The sequence below is a fragment of the Leptonychotes weddellii genome, chromosome 4, assembly GCF_054177405.1.
Source record: "Leptonychotes weddellii isolate Sample4059 chromosome 4, ASM5417740v2, whole genome shotgun sequence".
Lineage (NCBI taxonomy): Eukaryota > Metazoa > Chordata > Mammalia > Carnivora > Phocidae > Leptonychotes > Leptonychotes weddellii.
The window spans coordinates 159,484,387-159,511,230 of NC_138372.1; the positions used below are offsets into that span (position 1 = coordinate 159,484,387).

Genomic DNA, 26,844 nt, shown 5'->3' on the forward strand with positions numbered 1-26,844 from the left:
GTGTGAGGACGAAACCAGAAGACTGTCTTTTGCAAACCAGGACCTGAAATCTGCCAGCACCTAGGTCTTGGGCGTTCAGCCTCCAGGAACCTTGAGAGATGTTATTTAAGGAACCCCGTTGGTGGCGTCTTGCAATGGCAGGCTGAGCAGACTGGGACACCATATCTCACTGATGAATGACCTGGAGACTCAGAGAGGTGGTGCTGGTGAGGCCTCCCTGCTGGCTGGTGGTGCATCTCAAGTTTGCATCTTCAGAGTCCGGGCACTCAGGCCTGCCCCACCTGATCTGCAGGCTCTCTGGACTGTCTCTTTGTGGCCCCTCACTGCTCCATCTGTCTGTCTGTCTGCCTCTCCTGTGATTTTTCTCTGCCATCTTCCTTTCTCTGTCTCCCAGATTTTTCTTCTGAAGATGAGGATCTTTCTCTCAAGAGTGCCTCTTGGGGGAAGGGAGGAGAGGCTAATGGGGCTGCACTGGGGTCCACCTCCGCAGCACCTGGTGTGGTGGCCAGCATGATACGGCAGATTCCTCCCTCCCTCCCACCCTCTTCCACATCCTTGCCGTGAGCCAGGTAGCACCCCAGCTCTGAGAGACAACAGTAGGTAAACACGCTGGGGGAGACAGTGTATTCAAATAACTGTGTTTGCATGGTGTTACGGCCTAAATGTCTGTGTGCCCCCCGTCTCCCCCAGATTCACATGCTGAAGCTGTCTGCACCCCCCCCCCAGTGTACTTGTGTTTGAGTGAAGGAAGTACGTCAGCTTAAATGAGGTCAGAAGGGTGGGACTCTGATCCGATCAGATTAGCGTCCTTATAAGAAGAGACACAGAGAGCTGGGAGAGCTTGCTCTTCTCTATGCCATGTGAGGATGCAGCAAGAAGGTGGTTGTCTGCACGCCAGAAAGAGATCTCTCATCAGGAACCGAATGGGCTAGAACCTGGATCTCAGACTTCTTGCCTCCAGAGCTGCGAGAAAATCAATGTCTGTCATGCAAGCCTTGTGTGCCCTCTGGAGTTTTGTTACGCAGCCTGAGCTGACTCGGATGCGTGGTGGACGCACAGCTCGGGCCACGGGCCATGGAGAGGTTGATTGCCATGGCCCCGAGGCTCCTCTATGAGAGCTGGGTCCTGGCTGACACCTTTGAACCTTCACAATCCCATCTTGAAAATGAGGTGCCCACAAGAGGGACTGTAAGAGCTACTTTTGTCTGTCCTGTCTGTATCCTGATGCAGAGCTTCCCCAAGCTGGGCCCTGCTCATAGTCATCACTCATCCTTCCTTCCTTGCTCACACAGAATCCGGTATTTCATGAATACTACTGTGCTCATGGCATCAGGCTCCTGGAAACAGAGGCAGCTCGATCAGCGCTGTGAGGCCCCACGAATGAGATGCTGTCCTTATGGGAGTAGAAGTGGTGTTGGGGCACAGTACTTGTGTCATGGTAAAAATACAAATACTACGAATGATAATTGTAGCTCAGTACTTTCCATACATATGTATCTTCTTTTAAAGATTCTATTTATTTTATTTTATTTTATTTTTTTAAAGATTTTATTTATTTGACAGAGAGAGACACAGTGAGAGAGGGAACACAAGCAGGGCGGGTGGGAGAGGGAGAAGCAGGCTTCCCGCGGAGCAGGGAGCCCGATGCGGGGCTCGATCCCAGGACCCTGGGATCATGACCTGAGCCGAAGGCAGATACTTAACGACTGAGCCACCCAGGCGCCCCGTAAAGATTCTATTTATTTTAGAGAGAGAGGAAGAAAGAGTGCACACAAGCAGGGGGAGGGGCAGAGGAAGAGGGAGACTCTCCAGTAGACTCCACACCCCGCGTAGAGCCCACAACCCTGAGATCAGGACTTGAGCCGAAATCAAGAGTTGGATGCTTCACCGACTGAGCCACCCAGGCGCCCCAACCCTTTCCATCTATCATCTCATTTACTTTTCCGAACGTGTGAGCGGATGGAGGTTAAGGAACACACCCAAGATGATAAATGAAAGCGTCTCCCCGTGAGATGTGTGTGATGCAGAGTAGTACTTCTGGGCCTTTGCATCATTTCAAGTTCCTTTTATTTTGTAACTTGAGGCTAACATTCAGAAGATTTTACTAATGAGAGAACCATTTGCTAAATTGCAGTAAGTGCTCCATATCCTGGGTTAGCCCATCCCAGTGTGTCTCTTGGTGCCTCTTACCCCAGATGCGCCCCCTATTCCTTCCAGTCGCTTCCCAGCTTGGGCACCAGATTCTCTCCGGGTGAGAAACCCTTCCCTTCCTGCTCCCCTGGGATCCAGGTTTGTCTGGGTGGCTGGCTCCAGTGGGTTTGATCCTTGGTTTGTGATGGGTGAAGTGACAGCCCCACGTGGCACACAGCTGTCTCGTGGCCTGGCTCCTCTGGAATGTGGGTGGCTTCCAGAAGCCCCACACTGCTGCCTTCTGGGTCCCTATGGTCTCTCTGACGAATGACCAGCTTGCTGGGAATTCACATTCTTCTGCTCCAAGCCATTTTCTCTCCCGTTTTGTCACTCTGGCAGAGCTAGTCGTGGTGGGTGCCTTTGGGAAGAAAACACCCATCAGTGGGATGGATGCAAGCTGGCCTTTTTTTTTTTTTTTTTTTTAAACTTCCTTGCAAAGGTGAAACCTTTATTAAACGCAGGAATTGACCCGTTCCAGCATCTTACAGTGTTCGGCCTCAAGGACTCATATGGCCATTTTTCTGCTGTTGCAGACCAGAGGCACCCCACCTTCATGCCTGTGGGAAATCAGATGGGGGAGGGACCTTTAAAAAGGTTGGATTAAGGGAAATTTTCATACAAATAAAAATAAGAGGAAAAAGAAAAAAGAAAAACCAATTTAAGTGCCATCCTCTCTGAGCTTGCTTCTTCTCTGAGTGTCTGCCCCTGCCCCTGCTGGGATGGGAGGGAATTGGGACCTCGGCAGGGGACCTGTAGCAGAAGGGACCCCGGAAGGAGACCTGAGCCTTGGTCTCTGCTTTGCCACCTGCCAGCCCTGGGCTGGGAAGAAGGCTCTTGGTGCTTCTGAGCCTTGGTTTCCTCCTCTGCCGAGTGAGCTGTTCTGAGCACCAAATGACATTGTGGTCTGGCTCTTCAGAGGCACCTGAGATATTCCACCCGTGGCCGTTGAGCTGACATATTCATTGGCCATTTGTTTTGGGTCTTTGAACCTGATTGTCCCCAGTGGGGGCGGAAGGCAGCGTCGGAGAATCATCACAGGAGCAGAAATCGAAGCAAATTTTCCAGGGGTCATCGTTTTTACCTGTACTCCCTGTGCTTCCACTCTCCCATCCATATCCTTCACACACGTTTTTAAGCAAAATTTATTTTTAGAACAGTTTTCTATTTTACCAGAAAATTGTGACAGTCCTTCTGAATGGTCCCACATACTGCACACTTGTTTTCCCTGCTATGAACATCTTACGTTAGGGTGGCACATTTGTTACGATGAATGACCAATATCGATTCACTATTACTAACTACAGTTTATACTTATTTTTTAGATTTCCTTACTTTTTACCTGATACTCTTTTTACTGTCCAAGGATCCCATCCGCTCTATCTAGTCTTGTCTTTCTTTAGGCCTCTCTTGGCTGTGACAGTTTCTCAGACTTCCCTTGTTTCTGATGACCTTGACAGTTTTGAAGAGTACTGGTCAGGTACTTTGTAGATTGTCCCTCAATTAGGACTTGTCTGATGTTTTTCCCAGAGTAGACTGGGATCATGGCCTTGGGAAGGAAGACCCCAGGTGTAAAGTGCTATTTTCATCACATCATATCAAGTGATACACTATCACATGAGTAATCACTGTTAATGTTGACCTTGACCACCTGGCTATGTTGCCTCTTGTCAGATTTCTCCATTGTAATATACTCTCCCTGCCTCACCTTCCCCACTGTGCTTGGATGGATATCACTATATACAGCCTACACTTAGGGAGTGGGAGACCATGCTCCCCCTTGGTGGTGGAGTCGTTACATGAACTATGTGGAAGTCTTCTCCATGGGAGATTTCCCCCCACTCCATCTATATTGATATATCTCAATATGGCATCATGGATATTGAATATATACATTGGATTATAATCCAGTATGACTTTATTTGCACATGCTTTTCCAGCTTTGGCCATTGGGAGCTCTTTCTGTGGGCTCCTATGTCCTTTTAACATACCTCTCCCCGCCTCCCACCTCCATTATTTTGACATACCTCCCATTATTGTGGGAGTTTCTGTTTAGTTGCTTGCTTGTTTGCTTGTTTTTGAGCATTTCCTTACTTTCTGGCACTACTTGTATATTTCCTGCCCCAGATCTAGAATCAGCCATTTCCCCAAGGAGCCCAGTTTGTTTTATCAGGGAATGGTATTAGAAACCAAGGTGTGGGTGCTAGATGTGCTCATGGCTCCTGGGATGTCACTCCTTCTAGGCCTTCTCATTGACAGTGATGAAATACATGTGTGTATACTAACCCTCGTATACCCACTTGTGTATAAATATTTTTATACATATCCATCTGGATCTATATTAAGCTAACCGTGAATTCAGCGGATGTCCCAGCTATAATCCATTACCACACTCCCACACTATTGAACAGGCTTATTTTTTCTGGCCACATTGATTGGCAAGAGGAGGTGATGAATGGTGAGGTCCAAAGGTCCACATGGGCAGAGAGCTGTGGCTGAGAACACTGGACTTTTCCCTGTGGGTACTGTGGTCTCCTGGCCACAGGCGGACAGAGACTCAGAGATGGGTCCTGCCCAGAGTACGTGTAGACCAGGACGCCATCACATGCACATCAGCCTTGCTCATCTCTCCCTGGGCCTCTGTGCCCTTCCCGGCCTCTTGGCCTTCCTGGCCTCCTGCAGGACGCTTTCCCCATGTCACCCCTGCTGCATGCCCTCTCCTCCCACACTCCTGAGCCCCCTGGCCTTACCACATCAGAATATGTCCATCCCCCCTTTTTCGTTTTTTTAATTGAACTCTTGCGTGTCTGCCTCTCCTAAGTAGACCAAACCCTTGAGGGAAATCCTGTGTCACCTCAGCAGGGACTCACACAGCCCCCCAGAACCAGAGAAAGGGCTCAGCTATTCGGTTCGTGAGTTTGTCAGGGAACTAAAGCAGTGGACAAGACACATGTCTGGCTTTCTTAGAATTTGCGGCACACCGAAGGGGAATGAAGGCATTCATGTCCAGTGCGGGATGCCCTCCCTGCTCCCCTTTTCTGCCAGCTATCCCAAACTCATGTGTCTCCGGGGCCAGGCAGGCGATGGGAGTCAGTGGTGTGGGCCTGGTGGGATTGGTGGGGAACTGGACGGCACACGGGGCCGACGAGGAGCCGGGACACCTGCTGTGACGTACCGGCCTGGCTGCCCGGCTCAGGTCGGTGTCCTGTCGGGTTGCCCAGGGTCTGTGCCTGAGCGGTTGTTTGTCAGCCTTTTGACTCTTGCCCCTGTGTGTGCCCGGTGTTGAGGGAGCAGTGACCAAGCAGTGACCAGCCCACGGCTTCTGATTCTAGCCCTGAAGCACTGCAGGCCCACTGTGGCCACATCTGATGGCTCCAGGGGGACCGGAAGCCTGGGAGGGTGGAGGGCCTTGCACCTTGCTATTCGCCCCTGTTCCTGACGTGGTGATGGGGGCAGCACTTGGTCTCAGGGCAATGGTGGCTTCCAGCTTGCACAGGTTCCTTTTGGTCCCATCCTCCGGGAACCAGCCTCACTGGCTGTTCTCAGAGATGACACCCCCAGCCAAGAACCCCCCCACCCAGGGCCTGCCGGACTTCTCATCATCCCACTCTTCCGCCCCATCCCTAAGGGGGTGCACTGCTCTATGCAGCCACTATTTCTCGGATGCTTCAGGGTCCCCCTTTGGCCTTTTCAGTAAATGGCTCTTTAATCTGAAACTCTGCCTCTTCTGGGTCGAACCCTGATTAATGCACAAGGTGTATTTTTGTATTTCCCACTCCTGTCTCCTTCGCTCAACTGAGCTGGAAGCAGGTTTCCAAACTTGTGACCTCGAGGCCCCGAGTGGGCCCCCCCACCGCCCACCTGCGCACTCTGTGTCAGTCGCTGGCTGTCTTCACCTCCTCCTGCCGCCATCCACGACCACGGGCACTCCCAGGGGGCTCGCCAGTGGTCCGTCTCCACAGCCTGCTGAGCAGGGCGGGTGATGCTTTGGGTTTTCCGCCGTGGGCACCAGTCCCCAGGGTGTGCTGGGCTCCTCTGTGTCTGCAGGGGCGTGTGCCCGTGTGGGGTGGAAATAGCCTTGTCCAAACAGCCTGGGGCAGTGCTGACGGGGAAGTGAGGCTGGCCTGGGGAGAAGATGTGGGCCGGGGCTTCTTGGGGAATTTCCTCTGTGCCGTGACCCTGCAGAAGGCACGCTTCCTGCGACCCTTCCTGCTCCCCGTGGCTGCTTACCGAGGAGTGTCTCCTTGACCCCGTTTCGGGGTCAGCTCTCCTCCCGTGATTTGCCCCTTGCCCCAATACCCTGGTCTGCATTCGCCATCCTCACGGGGCACGGTGACAGTGCTTTTGTCAATCCACTGCCGAGCCTGTACACGGTAAGTCTGGCTGGAGTCCTTGTCCCCCTTCAGGGGCAATGTGCTTGGTTATAAATCATGATATTCCTCGATAATGCTCATTGAGTATGATCATGACGATGGTCAGCCGTAGCAAAAACTGGCCTTTGTATGTGCATTCCATTTTCCTTATAGTGCTTTACACTTTACCTTCCTGATTCAGAGCATTCCAGAATGGGCTGTGTGGACTATTGGCGGTGTGTACTAGTTTGCCGGGGCTGCCATAACAAAGGACCACTGGCTAGGTGGCTGAAAACAACAGAAGTTTATTCTCTCTCAGTTCTTCAGGTCAGAAGCCTGAAATCAAGGCGTCAGCAGGACCGTGCACCTCTGAAGATTCTAGGGAAGAGTCCTTCCTCTTCTCCGAGCTCCTGGTAGCATCTGGCAGTCCTTGGCCTTTGTTGGCTTGTGGCTGCATCTCTCCTGTCCCTGACTTAAGCCTCCCGTGGGCTTCTCTCTGGTGTGTCTATATTCAGATTTCCCTTTTCTTGTAAGGATTAGGTCCACCCTAATCCAAGATGACTTCATCTTCACTTGACTACTTCTACAAAGACCCATTATCAAATAAGCTCACATTCACAGGTACTGGGGGGTTAGGACTGTAACATACCTTTCTCGAGACACAGTTCAACCCAAAACAGGGCATAAGAAGAAAATGTTACAGCTCCTATTTTTATTTTATTCCCTTCTTAGAAAATAGCTTCGTTTTTGTATATTTTCTAATATTACAGGCATTTATGTGTATAAATGACAAACAAATACTTATGCAGAATTTGGGGGCTGTGCTCAGACACGAGTGATGAGGGCATACTCAAAAGAACACAGTAATCAGGCCATACTGTCTGATGTATAGACTGGCCAAGTCGCAGTCACCTTGGGCGGCCGTAACAAAATACCATAGACTGGGTGGCTTAAACAGCAGGAAATTTATTTTCTCGAAGTTCTGACACTGGGGAGTCCAAGATCAAGGTGCAGCTGATTCAATTTCTGGTGAAGAATCTGTTGCTGGCACGCAGATGGGCACCTTCTTTCTTCCTCGCGGAGAGAGAGAGTACACAGGCTCTGTGGTGTCTCTTTGTATAAGTAGACTAGTCCTCTTGGATCCGGGCTCCACCTTTATGACCTCATTTGTCCCTCTTTACCTCCATAAAGACCTTGTCTCCAAATACAGTCACACTGGGGATTGGGACTTCAACATATGCATTTCCAGGGAGACACAATTCAGTCCATAGCAGGTCCCATCTTCTGGATTTTCTTATACAGTCCAGTGTCCTTGGCTCTTGTGAATTACAGAGAAAACCTGGAGCCTGGTTAGACCCCAACTTGAGTTCCAGCTACACCTGGTTTTTATCCTGGCATTTTCATCACTTTGTATTTTATTTTGTTTTAACATCAGTGCCTGGATGCCTTGGGCAAGTTAACCACCCTCTCTGAGCCTCCCTTTCCAAATACTAGCTGCCTCTCTCATTCCTCACTGTCCTCATGGGGATAATGCCTGCCTAGGGGGTTGTTGGGAAAGGGTAAGTGAGATCACTAAGTGGGTGCTTAGTAGCTGCCAGCAGTCTTCCCTTCTGCCCACATCCAACCCTCCCCCCGCCGCCTCTGCCCTGCAGGATTGGCTCCTTCGCCCCTGCCCCAGTGAGGCAGGGGGGCTGTGAGGGGTCACTGTAGGCACCGCCCTCTCTGAGGCCTCCTGCACCCTGTCTTTCTCAGCCCTCTGCTTTATCATCACTGATGTCACTGTCGGGTATTGAACTGTCGTTTGGGTTTGTGTTCATGGATTTGTCTTGCTGCAGACTAGCTCGTAAAGCAGGGCTGTGGAGTCCAGCCAGCGTGTATACAGTAGGTGATCATGACCGAGAGTGTATTGGGTGGATCGTGTCGGGGAGAAGGGAGGGCTTTGGCCCCCGTGGCCGGTGCTTCCCCTTTCTCGCCCTTTCTTCATCTCAGGAGGTGGGAGGCAGCATGAACAAGCTCTGCTTTGCCCCTCGCTGCCCACTGCCCAGGGCGCAGTCAGCAGGAAGCCAGGTCTTGGAAGTCGTAGAGAAGAGCCCCGGCAGCACCACCATAGGAACACGGGCCTACAGGTCGCATGACCCAGTGCGAGTCCTCAGCCTGTCCCTTACTGCTGGCAAGGACTTCGGCGAAATCCCAGTTTTTCCTTCTTGCAAAATGAAGCCAGTGATGGTGCCGGCCTCATCAGGTGGCTGTGGAGGGGAGGAGAGTGAGTGTCTGCGGGCCCTCAGCACCTTACCAGTCCAGGCCGGGAGAAGCACTGCTCTCCAGATGAGCTCTGACCTAGGCTTCCACATAACCAGCTGCCTCTCTCCTCCCCTCGCTGTTGGACTCTGGCCCAGTTAACTTCCTCTCACCGAGTGTCTGCTCTTTGTTACCTGTAAAGGGAATAAAGCTTTTCTCACCGTTGTTATGAAATGTCCATAAAGTGATGTGAAGCGGGTTATAAAACACAACACAAAGGTTGCCAGTTAGCATTAGCAGGTTTGATTGGGAAACTTCATTACCGCATCAGTATTATTTGAGACTTGTTATCATGAAGTCAGGAGCTGAGGCCCAGTGGGCATTGGTACAAATTCAAGCTCTTGAGTCCTTCCCCAGTAGCACATGAGTGTGGCATCCTGCAGCTACGTTAGAGCCCTTTTCCCTGGTATTTTTTTGCACATGTATAAGTGTACATGCCATTGAGTCGTGCTTGGCCCGGAGTCCTGCTTGGCCCGGAGCCCTGCCCTTGTTAAGCCTCCGAAAATACCTCCCTGGCCAGATGCACCCAGGCTCCTTGTTCTCTTGGCTCCTGCTTCCAGCATCTTGTCCCGGCTGACGCAGCCAGAGCCAGTTTCCTTAGCTCCTGCATCGGGTTCTGCAAGTTGTAGCGATGAATGTTGGCAAGAGAAAGTGGGTACTCTCCTGCAGTGCCCGGGGGGACAGGGTGGTGATGAATCAGACCAACTTTGTTGAGGGAAGTTTTGGCAGGACCTCTTAATGTGTAGAGTGGGTGCACCTCTGATGAGTCGGGCCTGGAGAAACAATAAAACAAGTTGCGAACGATACTCCGGTGATGGCATTGATAAAATGGCAGACCCCGGAAGAAAGCCTCACTGCTGGACCATGTCCCGCTCAGCAGGCACCAAGAAGAGTGAGCTGTCGTGTCCTCCCCAGTGCATCAGATCAGGAGGTACAGGGTGTTGGTTTGTCCCATCCCTGAGGATATCGACCTTGATTACTTGATGAAGGTCAACCTGGTGTCTGGCCGGTTTCTCCACTGTAAAGTTATTATTTTTCTCTTTATTATTAGTAAGTATCTTGTCTGGAGATACTTTGAAACTATGTTAATAGTGGGTTTCTCATCTTACTATCTTGTCTGGAGATACTTTGAAACTATGTTAATAGTGGGTTTCTCATCTTACTTGTACCTGACTAATTTTAGCACCCATCATTGATTATTTGCTTGAAACTGTTCAACTGTTGGTGCTTGCCGAACAGTTGTCTGTCTCATCATTATTTCTGTATTTATCAATTGGGATTCTAATGTAAGGCAGAGCTTTCCTTTCTTTTCCACTCAAAAAAAATTGAACTATTCATATTGGTTGGAACTCATGCATTTTTATTATATTGGTTACTATCGATAACAGCAATTATTTTTTTGCTCAGTTTTTTCTAGATCTGGCCACTGGGGTGCCCTTCATGTTGAGCTCTTTGTCCTTTTGACATCGTTTTTTGAGCATTGCCTTACTTTTTGGCACCACAAGATGTTCTAGTCTCATCTTGTCTGTCCCTTCCCCAGCCCTGGAGTCAGCCACTCCTTCAGTGGGATTCTTGCCAGAAGCCCATACGCTCAAATTAATAATGAGGAAATAGCCAACAGAACCAAACTGAGGGACATTTCTACAAAATAGCTGCTCGGTACTCTTCAAAAATGAAAGACAAAGCAAGACTGAGGAATGATTCCAGGTTAAAGGAGACTAAAGGGACATGGCAGGTAAAAGCCATATGTGACCCAGGATTGGATTCTGGGTTGGGAAAGACACTATTGGTAAAAATTAAGCAATAGTATCATGTTCATGTTAATTTCTTGATAAAATTTGGTAACTGTACTGTGGTTACACAAGACATCCATACTGAGAAATTGCAAGGCTATGGAAATTCACTATAGTTGTAAACTCTTTTTGGAAGTGTGGAATTATTTTAAAGTGAAAAGTTAAAAAAAAAAACAATTTAAGTACAAATTAGATAAATTTATATATACTAGTATGGAAAGGTGTCCATAATCAATTAATTGAAGAATGGTCGTACTTTTTGCATAGAGTTAGCCCGCTTTTATAAAATCATACAGAACAATAGGGGCATACGCCTATTCATCAACATATGGGAGAAATTCTGAGAAGGGTCTGTACTTTTTGTTAACAGACATTTCTGGGAACTGTGATTGGAAGGTGTGAGGAAGTGGGAGCTTTGACTTTGACTTTTTCTTTTTTTTAAACAAAGAGCATGTTTTACTACTAGAATGGAAGAGTCGTGAGCACATGGGTTGTGTGTGGGTGTGCTTCTGCACATGTGTGTTTAGTTCTGATAACCCCCATCCATCTCAGTCTCTGTTACATGTTCCTGCACACAGGGAGTGCCGAGCAAAAGGTCTTACCTAGTGAACCCTCACCCATTTTTCAGTCCACTCTCCGCTTTCCTCCGTCTGATCCTTAACAAATCTGTAGGTTGGAGATGCATGGGGGTGGGGGTGGGGCTGCAGTCCATGCTGGTTAACCATGAAACCAGCTGACTCATCTTACCTTTATCCAAGGAAACTGGCAATTGTTCATCCTTGAAAACTTTAGGGGAGAACTTGATTCCTAAGTGCATATTCTTCCAGTCTTCCCAGAGGAGTATAAATTATAAATTTGCCAAGTGACAGTCATCATATTTGCTCCTCTAAGGAGCAATGATTAGTTAAGTGGTGCTTGGTATCTCCAAACCCAGTTAATTAGTGAACCGTGATCAGTTCCTCCCAGGGACTTTTAATGATCACTAGGCTTTGTAGTTCATGTACAATTTCATTTACTTGGGTTTATGTTTATGTATAGGTTAGTTTTCGCGTTTTAGAGCCAATGCTCCTTGATTCAAGAAGGGAGAAGCAGGAACAAAAGTAACATCTCTTGAAGCTCTGCTGTGTACTATGAGCTATTACAAGTTGACTAATGTAATCTCCCCACTACTAGGTAACACTGTTCCAGTTTATCAGGGAGGAAACTGATGCAAAAAGGAGTGCCCTACAGGCTCTGGTGGGCTCACTGGATTAGTACCTGTCCCCTGCCCCATCCTGTCCCTTACTCCTTTTGGGTTTATTCTCCAGAATGGTTTCTGTTTGTTTCCTTCTGCTCACTGGGCTGCCCCATGACTTCTTGCAGCTCCTAAATGCTGACCCCACTTTTGTGTTCTAGGTTCTTCGCCTTGTTCTGGCATGGCGCTTCCGTGGATGGTTCTCTTGGTAATTATTATAAATGATGATGATGATAATAAAAATAGAATCTATAAGTGTTTTTATGCAGCTCTCCCTGTGCTGGACAAAATGCTGAGCACTCCCAGGCTTTATGCTGCAGCCACCCAATGAGGCTTAGGAGCTCACTGTGGGATGGCGGCCTGAAATCCACAGGTTTGTCTAGGAGTCAAAAGCTAAGTCCATTCTGTGTGTTCTTTTCATTTCAGTGTGCACTTAGGTAGTTAAGCTCTAGCACTAGGTTTTTGCAAGCAAGTGAACACTGCCAGATTATTTCTCCCACAGCATTATAGCTGCATCTTCCCAGACATTATAAATATATGGTTGAACTAATATTCATACACATCACTCTTTGGCCCCCGTGGCTTTATCAATGACATAAGCTAATAATGAAGTATCCCAATATTAAATTACACAGCTGAAAAGCATATAAAATATTAGCTTTCTGCTTACTTCATTAGTAGAAAGTTTTGTTGTTTTTTTTTTTCAACCAAAGGCTATGGAAAAGAAGGGGAAAAGTTCAGTCTTTGAACAAAAAGAATCATCGTCTTCCAGTAAGTATGGTAAAAGAAATGACAAAATTTTCAGAAATTCTGTGATCAGAAATTGTTTTAGCTACAATAAAACCATCACATAACAAAGTATCTCAGTCTTTTAAAACATTTGCTTCATTGAAGGGCCTATTCTTTATGTGTGTGTGTATACAGTTCTTTCTTGACCTACAGTGGGATTATATCCACGTAAAACTTATCATTAAGTTGAAATATCTTAAGTAAAAAATGCATGTAATACACCTAACCTACCTACTGAACATCATAGCTTGTTTAGCCTACCTTAAACGTGCCTAGAACACTTGCATTAGCCTCTAATTGGGCAAAATCACCTAATGCACAGCCTGTTTGAGAAAGTGTTCAATATCTCATGTAATTTATTGACTACTGTACTGAAAGTGACAAACAGAATGGTTGTCAGTTTATCAGTTGTTGACCCTTGAGATTGCTAGCTGACTGGCGCTGGGGCAGCTACCCAGCACCACGAGAGAGGCTCATACCCCATGTCCCTAGCCCGGGAAAAGATCCAAATGCAAAATTCCAAGTACGCTTTCCACTCTATGCATATTGCTTTCACACCATCATAAAGTCAAAAAAATCATAAGTCAGACCATCATAAGTTGGGGACTGCCTCTATGTGTATATATATTCTGAGAAATACATGTAAAAAAATCTAACACTTGGCAAATCTGACAAAAGCAATGGTTGTGCCCGTCCTATTGTATTGTGCGTGGATGTGAGCAGCGTAAACATAGATATCCAGGCAAATGTCTTCAGTGTTTGAAATGACCAAGGGGAAGTCACACTGTAGCATCCCAATTCTTTTTTTTTTTTTTTAAAGATTTTATTTATTTATTTGAGAGAGAGAGAATGAGAGACAGAGAGCACAAGAGGGAAGAGGGCAGAGGGAGAAGCAGACCCCCTGCTGATCAGGGAGCCTGATGTGGGACTCGATCCCGGGACTCCAGGATCATGACCTGAGCCGAAGGCAGTCGCTTAACCAACTGAGCCACCCAGGCACCCATGTAGCATCCCAATTCTATGTGAACTAAAAATATGTAATATTTTAGCATGAGATATTTTAATATTACATTAATGTTAGGATAAATATTAGTGTAAAATGTTTTAGTATAAAAGTATGCTAAACCTAAAAACAAGTGTCGGGCTGGGTATTTTGGCACCCAGTCCTTTTAAATTTCTTGTCAGTAAGATTCTGGCATAGGAAGTAGAGTTGAGTAAGAACCATAGCTCAGTAAGGCATGATTTCAGGAAAGTCAACTGGAAAGGGAAAAGTGCTTCCAAGGCTGAACAGCGAGAATCTCTCCCTAAACATTGGGGGAGATTGACAGGAACCCAGAAGGAGAAGTTACACTTTGTTCAAGCTGGTGCCCTGTAACTGCTTTTCTGGGCTCCGATGGAAGCTTCTTTGGACATCCTGCCCATCAAGGATGCACAGTGCAGATACTCTAAACTGTGTCCTTTCTCAGCTGCCACTTCAAGTAGCTGAAGGCAGCCCCGGTTTACTGAATGCAACAGTTGTCTCAGTGATCTTCACATTGTGGCCTTGGTCTTGCGAGCTGTGGAAGGTCTTCCTCCTTCATGACACTTGCATTGATGCTCGGGTGGGAGTCATCAGCCCTCCCCCAAGACCTGTGGTCCAGTGGGCAGCGACACAGGAGCCAGCTTCTTCAAATTCCATTTTTCCAGGATTGAACCTGTCACTGAGGCCTGAGATTTTGGTGGTGAGTCGTCATCAGAAGGCAGGTCCAGTCCTGTTTGCTCTCTGTCTGCACAAGAACGGCGTCACGGTGGTTTTGAGGGCTCAGCTCTCCGGGACCCCTGGGGCCCTTGGCTCTTCTTAATAATCAGGGATCTGGCATTTAGGAAGGCACGTGGCCATGCTTGAGCAAGTACCAATTAATTACCTCTGATGATAAAGGCTGACTTTGGAGAGGTCTTCGTTTTCGCTGTTATTTGATGAGATATGTCATTAAGCATCTACTTGGGGTGCGGCATTGTGCTCGGGACCAGGGGTGCAGAGGTCTGGCCTGACTCATCCCGCCTGGAAGGATCGCATGTCTGTAGCAGAACACAGAATTCAGTTCTGTAGAGGCTGCTGGCGTATCTGCTCTGCTCATGGCTACATCTGCGGCTTGTAGCAGGGATCCTTGTAAGCGAGAGAAGGTGCTCAGTCAGTGGTGAATGAATGAGCGTGTCCTGATTTCAGCGCAGGACTCACCACCTCTATAATAAAAGCTAGTCGAAGGGCAGGGCTATGTTTTCTTCCCTTGACCTCTTTGACTCTCTTCCTATCCCTGGCTTATGGCCCATTCTTTCTGATGGTGCAAGGACCTCTTATGTGTAGATAGAGATCCTCTTTCGACCAGAAGTGTCTTGAGGGCAGGTAATTCCTATTTGTTTTCTCCACGGATATAACTAATGCTTTGTAGGCATTGTGGGTACTCAATGTCTGAAGAAGATTTGCTTCTGCTTAGCAAGAGGACCTTTTGGGGGGATGTGTTGTGGACTGAATCGTGTCCCCCCGCCCCCCAAATTTATATGGTGAAGTCCTAACCCCCAAGGTGATGGTATTTGGAGATGGACTCTTGGGGAGGTGATTGGGGGTAGATGGAGTCATGAGAGTGGGGCCCCAAGAGAAAAGCCTCAGAAGAACCTAAGCCTCTCAACACCTCGATCTTGGACTTCTGTTTCCAGAACTGTAAGAAAATAAATTTCTGTTGGTTAAGCCCACCCAGTCTCTAGTTTTTTGTTGTAGCAGCCCAAGCTGATGGAGACAGGGGACTCGCACTGCCCCAGCTTCCCACAGAAGGGGGTGGGGGGAGTTGGAGGGTGGAGGTAGACATTCATGATGGTTGTCTCCAATGAGAAATGCAGGAAGAATGAAAGTAGCTCTGGTGTGTCTTATATGGCCCCAAAGATCAGAACTAAGAAGGAGAAGTGGAGAGAACAGGCAGACATCTCAACGGAGAAAAAGGAAATGGAGACCCTCTGGGTGGACTGAGTGGTCTCAGACAGCACACATGGTCTCATTGCCGGTGAGATCCACGTAGAGGTCACACTGGACTGAGAGGGACTAGGGTGGGAGGAATTCGAGCATCCCACTGTGATGTGACCCTGTAAGGTCCCTGTAGACCCGGAAGCCCATGAGCCTGTGGTTAATCATTACACACAGGAACAATAGCCTCACCTTTGTAGAGCAGATTATAATTTCCAAAGCATATTCATACATATTATGTCATTTGATTCATCTAACAACCTCTTGGTGGAAGCCCAGTACAACTTGATGAATGAGAGAATGAGTAGACGAGCCATTGCTGTGCTGTGGACCACCATAGAGGAATGTGCACAGAGTAGTTTCTTGACTCCACAATAAAGGCCAAGCCAGGCTTGAACCCAGATCCCTGCTCTACCCACCACTCGACCCGACTGCCTCCAAGTTGGCAGTGGTAACGCTTTCTATTTAAGTGCTGTTTTTCTGGTTGTGTTTGTTTTTCAGCTTAGTGAATTCTTCAGCATCCATATCCCCTTTCATCATTGCAACATGCTTATTCCCATTTCGCAGATGAGCAAACACGCTTAGAGAGTCGAGTGACTTTTGCAAGGTCTCCAGCTGCTACAGGGCAGAGCGTTAGGTTTGCAGGTGGTGGGCATCCTCCCCGAGCACTTGTGGGGAGCCTCCCACCTTGGCACTGCTGAGCCCACCATTCTGGGCCACAGGCAGAGTTGACAGGGACCCTGTTTCAGGATATGGTCACAGGTGAATAAATGATTCATCCAGGGAAATAGTCAAGCCATTCTTTCTTGTACTGACACCTGATTTCCAGCAACCTCTTGGCAGTTCCTCTTGCCAGAGCCCTGCTCCGGGATGGTAGTGGGTTTGCAGATGCCGCAGCCAGAGGTCCTCAGCCCTGTCTGCATGCCATAGTCACCCAGGAGCTTGCAAAAAATACCGGTATCCAATTCCTGCGCCCCCTTACCCCTCACCTTCTCAACTAGGCTTTAATTGGTCTGGGGAGGGATCTGGGCTTTGGTGTTTTTAGAAGTCTCTTCCAGTGGTTGAGAATCAGCGAACTGGTGTTTCTGGGGGCACACTTGAGCCGTGCAGGTTCACTGGGGATTGTGATGAGGCATGAAGGCTGGTGTCTGCTCTGTGCCCAGGGTCCGCCTAGCCCAGTGCTGGTGGCTGTCTGCTTTGCAGGAGTGACTTCATTTCTCCTTCCCTCTGACTCTCCTGAGGTTGTGCTCTAGTGGGACACCATGTGAAGTCACACAACTCTCGTGTTTACTAGCTCTGTGACCTGGGGCCTGCCACCTTCTCTTCTCAGTGCCTCCGCCCCTCTCTTCCTCTGTGGAATAATGATGCTAACGTCCTCATGAGACTCTGTGAGCATTCACTCTGGGGACCACGACTGGTCCATGAGGCCGGTTGTTATCACTGTGGTAGCCGCAAGTTATGTGTGTGTATATAATGTTGCTGTTTCCTTCAGGGCACAGTTAGCCACTTTGTCCTGTGTGTAAGCCCAGCACCCGTAGCTCTATCTGTATCTATTAGGGGATTATAATGTGTGTTTGTCTCTAATCGGATATATCTGTTCCACAAATGATTATCAAGCACTTCCGGGTGCTGGGGAACGGACAAGAGAGAAGCCGTCTCTGCTCCTTGGGGAATTTTGTCTTTGAAGGGGACAGATGATGAACAAAGATTATAATAATGTGCAGGGGGATGCTATGGTGAGGCAGGCCAGGATGCTGTGGAATGTGTAACAAATCAAACGGTCCTAATTCATGTCTACTCGTTGTGGGGAGACTGCTCCTGCCAGAGCTAATGACTTCTCCATTATTGCTTTATTTTACACATCTGATGTCCTTGGACTCACTGTGATTCCTTACCTGTCCACCCTCAGTATTAATCTACAATCATTGCCTTGGGCTTAGGAAAAGCATTTTGTTCAGTTTTATATTTCCAGGGTCTGTCCTTCCTTCCTTTCTTCCTTCCTTCTGTCCTCCCTCCCTCCCTCCCTCCCTCCCTTCCTCCCTTCCTTCCCTTGGTTCAGTTCAGTTCAGGCAACACACCCTGAGAACCTGTGCGTAATATGGGGCCACAAAGATGAAAAGACCTTTACCTTCTTGTGGGAAAGACGGACATACAAGTGCACATAGGTTTGGACCATCGCGGCTGCTCTGAAGAATGGGATCTCACGGGACAGTGGGCCCTTGACAGTGTGTGGGTTGGAAGCATGTGTGTGTCTGTCAGCCAACCAGGGTTTTCGGGCTGAGGACTTGTGTCTCACTTTGGTTTAGGTCACTGCCTGATGCACAGTAGGTCCACATCGAAAGCCTGGAGAGTAGCTAGACGGACGAAATACCTTTTCCCTGGGAATTGTCCTCAGCTCTGAGCAGAAGGTTGGCTAATGTTGTGAATCCACAAGCACCTTGGAGAGTCCTTCCTCATAGGAGCTGTCAGCGAAGGTCACTGTTTGTGACATCCTCAGCTTCTCATCACTGCTAGAAGCTGACTAATTGTGAGCAGGGAAGTGAGGGCCTCGAAATGCCCCCGTCTGCACATCTAGCTTCCCTGTCACAGCTAGTACTCATTTCTTCTTCGGCTTCTGTAAGGCAGCCTGGCCGTGTCTGGCCACGGGCAGTGCTCATAATAAACTGAACCCAGAGTACAGACTGGGGCTGGGGGTGGGGGGCGGGGGAGGGCACGTGGTGGGTGGGAAGGATGGACTCTTTCAGCCCATTTCAAAGTCATAAGAAGGCTTTGAGAGTCATTAGGTATGTCTGCGACCACATTTGCTTTCTCTGCTTCCATTGGAAGTGAAATTCTGGATGGACCGAACCTGGCTAAGCAAAGGGAACAAGGACAAGGAAACTGATGACAAATGTGCTTTGGTTCTTTCTAGAGCACTTTGTGCTTTTCAGAGTGTTTTCCCTAAACCCTTCTTCATCTGGACTCTCAGAGCACTTAGCTCTTAGCTTGTCAGCAGCTGGGTCTTTCAGAAAGATCATAGGCTTTAGAAACCTTCTCAGCAACTAGTGGAAATCACACCTTACTAGCAGTGTAACCTTGTCAAGTTTAATCTACCACTGAGCCCCAGTTTTTTCATCCAACAAAGCCAAAAAAAAAAAAAAAAAGTGAGACTGTTCCATTGAGTAACTCTAGATGCTGTAACAAATAAACCTCAGTAATTTAGTAGCTCAGCACAAAAGATGCCCATTTCTTACAGACAAGCCCCCCAGGGATGTTCCTGGTCCGTGGTTGGCATTTCTTCTGCAGCGATTGGAAGACTCAAGTGTGTTCCATGCTCTTGGTCTGCCGTCCCTTCAGTGACCTTGAAATCTAACCTAGCTGGCAGAGGAGGGAAGGGAAGGTCGAGAAGGACACCCACTTCCTAAACACCTCGTCTGGAAGTGGCATCTAGTAACTGTCCTTGCATTCTTCTGGTGAGAGCTGGGCACATCATCCCTCCTTAGAAGCGAGCAGGTGAGAAATGTCGTCCCTGCCAAGGTGACCCCTCCCTGGGCGTAAGTGAGCTCTAGGAGGGGCACCGGTGAGCACTTCTGCCATAAATACCTTCCTTTAGTGTTGCAGAAGTGTAAGTTTGGGTTTATGAACACACCCGAGTATTGTGTGTACTACAAATTCTGCCCTTTATTATGTGTACTATTTCCCTCTACTCTTGTTTAACGTAGCTTCACCTTACAGGTTAATGTATATTTTTCTTCACAGGCTACTTTGTAAACTCCTACGATGGTGGCACGTTTGACATTTGGGGATGAGATTAGGGAGAGAGAGGTCGGGCTCTTTCCGTGTCTGTCGCAGTACTTTGCCAAAAACTGTTGATGGATTGACAAGTTCATGATGGTTCCTACGGCGCTGTGTGGCTACTTGCTTTTCCTGTCTAGCTGTTTCTACTGAGAACTCAGCAGAGTCTACAAGGGGGGTTGGGTTCAATGTGTGGAAAGGGGTTTTTTGGAAGAGTGTGGTCAAGCATAGTGACAGATCTCTGAGAAAGAAAAGGGGCATCTTCTTTGGAAGTTTCTCAAGAACAGCTCACCAGGTGCTCACAGGGGCCCAGGAGTCAAGTGCTTACCTGTGCTGGCTCACTGAGTCCTCTCAACAACCCAAGGCAGGTACCGGGATGATCCCCATTCTCTAAGAGGATCATGAGGTTCGGGTTCGTGGAGGGGAGCTTGGAGGGGAGCATAGGCCCTTCCTACTCTGCCCTGCTCTGGGCCTCACCATGGGGTAGGTGAAGGGGGGCATGGCAGATTCTGTGGTGGTGTCAAGTCACAGTCCCTGGCCCCAAGGAACTTGCGGTTTGGTGGGAACTAAGGTGGTGTTAGGATGGATCCTGAAAGCAAGTATAGTTGAATCTCATTAGTTGCCATAGTTCTGTTGTATAAAGTGGAGGCAAACACGGAGTTAGTGAATACCGAATCATTGCCCCAGGGGGAAATAGAGGGTCAGGGTCTGGGTGCCTCAAGCCACAACATTTTCGTTGACCAATCAATACATGACCTTGTTTTATATGTGTTTCTATTCAAAGGCATCTTCAATATGTATTGTTGATGCATTGGCATTGAACTCATGACCAGCAGCACTGTATCTCAGGGTCTGAATGAAGCTTTTTCTCACACGTATCTTTTCTCCAGAAGGCACATCACAGCCTCTGTGCTCGGGAACACTACACAGCATTCAGGCACTGGGCTTAGAGGCTCTTTTAAACAGCGAAACCACCAACAAAAGAAGCACAAAAATGAGGAAAATGTGGCACCACACAGACCTCAGAAGAGATAGTTCTTTACAGTACGAGAGCTGAAACCAGGAGCAGAGCGTCACCTTGTCCAGCCTCAGCTGGGAACATGCGAGTCAGACAACTCAAGTTTTTTTTTTTTATTTTATTTTTTTAATTTATTTATTAGAGAGAGAGAGAGTGAGAGAGAGAGCGCAAGAGGGGGTAGGGTTAGAGGGAGAAGCAGACTCCCCGCCGAGCAGGGAGCCCGATGCGAGACTTGATCCCGGGACCCTGGGATCATGACCTGAGCCGAAGGCAGTCGCTTAACCAACTGAGCCACCCAGGCGCCCAGACAACTCAAGTTTTTTTGCCGCTCTGGGAATATCTGAAAATGACTGGGAAATTGCCGTGTATTGGGGGTTCCAGATAAATTTTGGCGAGTAGGCAGATTCACAGTACAGAATCCCGAGAGTAGTGAGGATTGTGCGTTGTAGTCAAGTGTGAGCCATAGAACCCTGGGGAGCTGCCACTCTAGCCAGTGGTCTTACGGAGGTTTCCAGAGCAGGCGAGGCCTTAGACCAGGGTCTGCAGACTGGTCTATGAGAATAGCCAGAGAGCAGATATTTAGGACCGTGCGGTCCATGCGGTCTCTGTGGCAGCTACCCTGTGCCATTGCCACACAAAAACAGCCACGGACAATACTGTGCTCCCCATAAAGCTTTATTTTTGCACACTGAAATGTGAACTTCAGATAATCATCATGTGTCACAAAATGCTATTCTTACTCTGATTTTTTTTTTTTTCCTCCCGACCGCTAAAAAAAATCTCCAAACCATTCTTAGTTCATGTGCCAAACACACGCAGGTGGTGGTCAGATTTGGCCCGAAAGCCGTAGTTTGCCATTTCCCGCCTTAGACGCTACTAGGTAGGAATGCTTATTAATTATGAAAAACACAGAATAAGTCAGAAAAGGACAAAAGGATAAAATTTAAAAGTTTACCTAAAATCCCAAGACCCAGGGATTTCCATAGACAGCACATAAATCCCCCTCGTTGGCACACGTGGCCACACACATCCCTTTGTGGTCCTGTAATTAATTTACCCCAGGAGAGTATGTGGTGGACCTCTCTCTGTGTTATTAAGGACAGCTCTCCATCATTCGTGTAATGGCTCACGGTCATCTTCCATAGCTGGATCATGATTTACGTTAACTTGTCCTTTGCTGGCATCTTTTAGACCACGTTCAGTTCTATTTGCTTGTTTGCTGTTACAAAGGATACAGAATGAATTCCACATACTCACCACACAGCTGGTGTTGTAAGGGAGACAAAGAGGAGTCCTACCGTACATACCCTGCCCTCAGGATACTTTAATTCAGCAAGCCACACAGGTGACACGAAGCGGTTATCCTGGCCCAGACAGGGGTGGTTTCCAGAAACAGAGCTCCAGTGCTCTGGGGGCTTGAAGTTCAAATGGTCCAACTTCCTGGGCCAGCTGAGGCCACCAAGCTCCTGCCTTTCCTGGGTTGGCAGCTCCCTTCTGCTTGGGTTCGAGAGCTTCAGAGAACTTCAGAAAGAGGGCCTCAGAGATCTTCTGGTCATCACCCCACTGCCTGTAGGTGGAAAAACAGAGAGTCAGGTTGAAGGAATTATGGAGGGTCAGAAACAAACTTAGCGGACCTCAAATCCGGGTGTCCCTGGCCTGAGTTAAGGCCTCGACCCTATTTCAAGCTCCCAGAGTGCTGTTTTTCCAAACGTTGTGGATGGATCTCTCCTGGGCCGTGCCAAAGAGACCTTCTCAGTGGTCCAGGGCTGTGGTGATGGTGGTGGGTGGGAGAGATGGTGGTGGGTTCATGAGACCCCAAACTTCCAGCCATCTAGTTCATGATACAGTAAGAATGTGCTAGCTGCATCCCCCTTCACTTTTTAGCATGAGCAGATAAAACCTGGACACCAACTCCCTCACTTACGTTGGGAGCCATCCACAGCCCGTTACCCGTCAGACAGGAGCTGGGTGACGAGTGTTCTCATTTCTCCATGTTGGGGATGATGCTGCACCTGACCAAGCTGCAGGTATAACAATCATATGAGATTAACCTAACAATCAAAAATAGGTAGAATTTTTTTTCAGTTACTTTTCCGAATCCCGTTGTGCTTATGCACAAAGATGTTGGCCGTAGTGGTATTTATAACAGCGAAAAATCAGAAACGGCTTTAATGTCACAGAATATGGGAGTGGCCGAAGGAACGGTAGCATGTACAGAGAATTCATGATCCCACCACTTAAGCATCACAGTGATGGTTTTAGAAGGGCCACCTTCTGGGAAGGAAGGGCAGGATGCAAATCGTTTACATGGCACGATGGTATGATAAGGAAAGACAGAAGTGCTATAAACATTCAGATAAAGTGGCCCACGGATCGGCAGTCACATCACGATCAGCTGTTGTACGCCAGGCACCTGGAGGGATATTCCGCATGTTCACTGTGCTTGAGAGGTCACAGAGGGAAAGGGCCCCGGGGGGAAGAGGCCAAAAGGTTCCAGGTCGAGAACTCTGCTCCAGGTGGTGACAGCAGTGAAATGAGGCTAAGTCAGGGAGTGTCTGCTTGGGGGAGCCTGGGCTAGTCTTCCACCGGGCCTCCGTCTGGCCTGCTGGGCAGAAGCCCCCCTTCCCACCTCCACGCCCCATGGGCTACGATGAGTGTGTTAGTTACCCAGGACATTACACATGAGAAAGCCTCACACCGGCTGGGCGACGAGTTGGTGTTGCCTTCTGCAGTTCAGCCCCCCACCTCCACACACACACACACACACACACACACACACACACACACACACACACACCCACCCGCCGGAACATTCTCTGGCTGTGACGGCACAGGGGGAAGGGCTGGCCAGGGGAAGCAGAGCTGGCGGGCCCCGGAGAAGCTTTCCTAGCTCCCTAACAATCCGAGGATGATTCATAATGATTGTAGCAGATGAGGCATGAGGTCCGTGGCTCAGACTGCAGCTGATGGAGGTCTTTTCCCAAGGAAGCTTGCCCAGCCTCCCAGAGGGCCGCCCCCCCTGCCGCCCCCTGACCGTCTGGCTGGCCTGGGCCACCCAGTTCCCAGCAGCGCCGTCAGTGATGAGCGGCGCATTATCGTGGGGCGGTGGTTCCTGTCCTCTTGCGAACGTCAGAGCCCGCTGCGGCTGCAGGATGATGCTGGAGCCGCCTCCATGGCGGGAGAGCCCTGAAAAATGGGGATCACAGCAAGCTGGGGTGCGTCTTAATGTTCATTATTTATATATCTGGAAGATAATGAAAAGATGTGAAAAAGGTGGTAATTGCACCAATTTGAAAAATTAATAATCTAAGGAAGGAAAAGTGGCCAACACCACTGTGAAACGCATCCCACCTCTTCCTGAGATAATCCCTATTATCAGTTTGGTCATTTATGCAAACCCAGTGGTGTGCAACTCAGCCTCTCAGGAAGGAAAAAAAAGCCCTGAATTGTAGGTTTGCTGACTTCAGTGGTGAAATCCCACCATGGCCAATTTCAGGCTACTAAAGGTTTAAAAAATCTAGTGTACACGATTCTTGAATCTATAACTGTTGGCTTCTGTAAACGCGTGCATGGTCACAAGCGATCACTTTCTTTTTTGGCGGGCGAGGGGAGGAAATTGGAAACCCGTTACGCATAGTGGTCTGCATGTCATTTTCATTTCCTGTGTCACATACCTCTTCCTCGACCAGCATGTGCAGATTCACTTTGCTCATTTCCCTTGCATTGTGGGGTTTCCATGAAGGTGCACTGTGTTGCTTCTGGAAGTTTCTTTGCAGATTCATGCCACCAGGAGAGGGGAGGGTGACGGCAGTTCTTAGCTTTCAGGAAGGCTGGCTCCTGCAACTGGCCACATCTTGGAGACTTCCTGCCTCCCCTAAACGTACTATTCTAATCATCTGCAGACTAACCACCTCTCGTAGTGACACTTCCCTTCACTCTCGCTCATCTTCAGGGTCCATTGGATAATCTCATTTTTCTTCTAGGGGGCCTTTCCTGATGTTCCTCTCTTCCCCATGCCGGCTCTCCGAGGCTAGGTAATGTGCCTCTTCCCGGTTCCTTAGAACGCAGGGCTCCCATCTATGACGGTGGTGATTGTGGTTATTTATTGTGTGATGTCTACAGGGTTCCTGTAGAGAAGCAGAGAAGCTCTGCCAGGCAGAAGAGCCTCCCCTCCCCCCGCCCAATACCTCGGGCTATGCCTATGAAATTGTTACTTTCCCTGGAAGAAGGGACTTCGCAGGTGGAATTAAGGTGACCCATCAGTGGGCCTCTATGGAGATTATTCTGGATGATGCAGAGAGAACTTTCTTTGATTGGGATCAGAGCGATTCCCTCAAAGAGGAATCCGAGAGACTCCCAGTGTGAGGAAGGTTTGGTGTGCGGCCGGTTCCCACATGTGGGGGCGCAGGTGTGAGGACTGGAGGCAGAAGGGTGGCCCCTGCTGACTGCCAGCAAGGAAACGGGCCCTCAGTCCTAAACCACAGGGAACCAAATTCATCCAAGGTCATGGATGAGTGAGCTTGGAAGAGGGTCCTCCCCACAGTCCCCCAATTAGAGCCAACACCTTGGATCTAGCCCACAAAAGCTGGGACGGAGAACCCAGCTGAGCCAAATCGCACGCCTGATGTGGAGACTGAGACAGTCAGGGTGTGAGTGCTGTTTGAAGCCACCGTGTCTATTTGTTACTGTAGCTGTAGAAAGTTCATGCAGACTCACAGGTTCCAGGCCCTTCTGTTCTGACTTCCCGAGTGTGGGCCCCTCCCCAGGAGAGTCCCTGGTGTGTGTCTTCCTCTAGGCCCCAGCCCCGTTCCCCTGGGCTCCCCTGAATGAGGGGATTCCACCTTCTGACGAACCCTTCACTTGGTGGATTTTCCACCACAACGTGGCATTCAGCTCCTGATGTCAGACCCCCTGATGCTGCTCTCTAAACCTCCTAAGGGGTCTCCCCAACTCTGGACCTGCCTCTGCCCACCCGTCCTTCACAGCGCTGTCTGACACGCCTTCGGGAGCACGGCTTTGCCCCAGTGACAGGCCTCCCTGGGCGTCCTCTTCCCACTGAGTCTAATGCAAACCCCTTAGCTGAGAAGTCACATGCCTCTGCAGCCTGCTTCACCAGGACTCCTTCTGTGCGCCTGCCTCCTCATCTCGCCCCAGCTGCCCCAGCTGTCCCAGTCCTGAAGGGCCCAGCTAAGGGGCCAGCGCATCCCTGTAGCCTCGATGGCATCCCCAGAGGCCCTGCCATGAAGCTGTGTGGTGCACGTGGGCCGGCCCCCACCAGACTGTACCTGCCATGGTCGGGCCTTTCTCCCTGCTCCTCATGCGGAGTGCCACGGACACAACACCTATCACCCGCGCTCGCCACCCAGTCGTGGGATGCCTAGTATGAAGGGGAAGGGTAGTAGGACGTTGAGGGCATGCCCACCATATTAGGCAGAGTGCAGTTGCTCATTAAAATACTTCTTAAATGACTGTTCCGTGGACTCATTTTGCACTATTTTAAAAGGGATGTCTCGAAGATCATAAACCATCTCAGAAGTATTTTTACCACACTCTTTCCAAAACAGCATTTATGTTTGCAGGAGCTACTTATAGTGAGTCTGGAGATGGCCCAAACATTTGATGAATAATATTTTACTGTTTATAACATAATATCACTGTCACTGATTTTATAATAGCGAAGACATAATGGCTGTGTATAGATCATCTTTGATTAGATTATTTAATAATTACAACAGTGCTCTGAGCTGGGACTTTAGTATTCACATTTTATGGATGAAGAAGCAGGCACAGAGAGAGAAAGTGAGTTACCCTAGGTCACACAGCTGGCTAGGAGTAGGGCCCAATTTCCCAGAGCAGTTTGGCTCTAGAGCCTTCAGCATCTTCAGCATCTTCAGCATCTTACCGCCTAAGCTTGCCACCTCTCTCTACAGCTACCATTTTGTTCCACTCATCAGAGGGAGAACAACCCTCTTTTCCTGGGCGAATATCATGAACATTATTGCTGGAGTTTGCTGATTCTTACAATTTTTAACCTTTCACATACAGCAGGGCTTTACCAATTTAAAGGCTTTCCTCCCCATTCTCATGTTGAATAATCACAGGGATGTGAGGCTGGTGGCTGTGGCAAGAATGATGTCCCAAGGGGCGCCTGGGTGGCTCAGTCGTTAAGCGTCTGCCTTCGGCTCAGGTCATGATCCCAGGGTCCTGGGATCGAGTCCCGCATTGGGCTCCTTGCTCCGTGGGAAGCCTGCTTCTCCCTCTCCCACTCCCCCTGCTTGTGTTCCCTCTCAGGCTGTGTCTCTCTCTGTCAAATAAATAAATAAATAAATTCTTTAAAAAAAAAAAAAGAATGATGTCCCAAGTGAAATGACCAGGTGTGAAGCTGTAAGCTCACAGAACCCCAC

The 26,844-nt window shown here is 48.8% G+C and overlaps 1 protein-coding gene across 30 annotated transcripts in view; it reads left to right on the forward strand.

Moving 5' to 3' along the window:
- The window catches only part of LOC115938771 (uncharacterized), a 331,027-nt gene that overhangs the window by 145,149 nt on the left and 159,034 nt on the right, over positions 1-26,844 (forward strand). For 3 of the 30 annotated variants that reach the window (XR_014144411.1, XR_014144413.1, XR_014144409.1), the window contains one exon: positions 2-26,395. The exons of the other annotated variants lie outside the window; for them this stretch is intronic. The gene's annotated coding sequence lies outside the window, so the exon portion shown is untranslated. Of the gene's footprint in view, position 1; positions 26,396-26,844 lie in introns of those variants that run through there. 30 annotated transcript variants of the gene reach the window in all.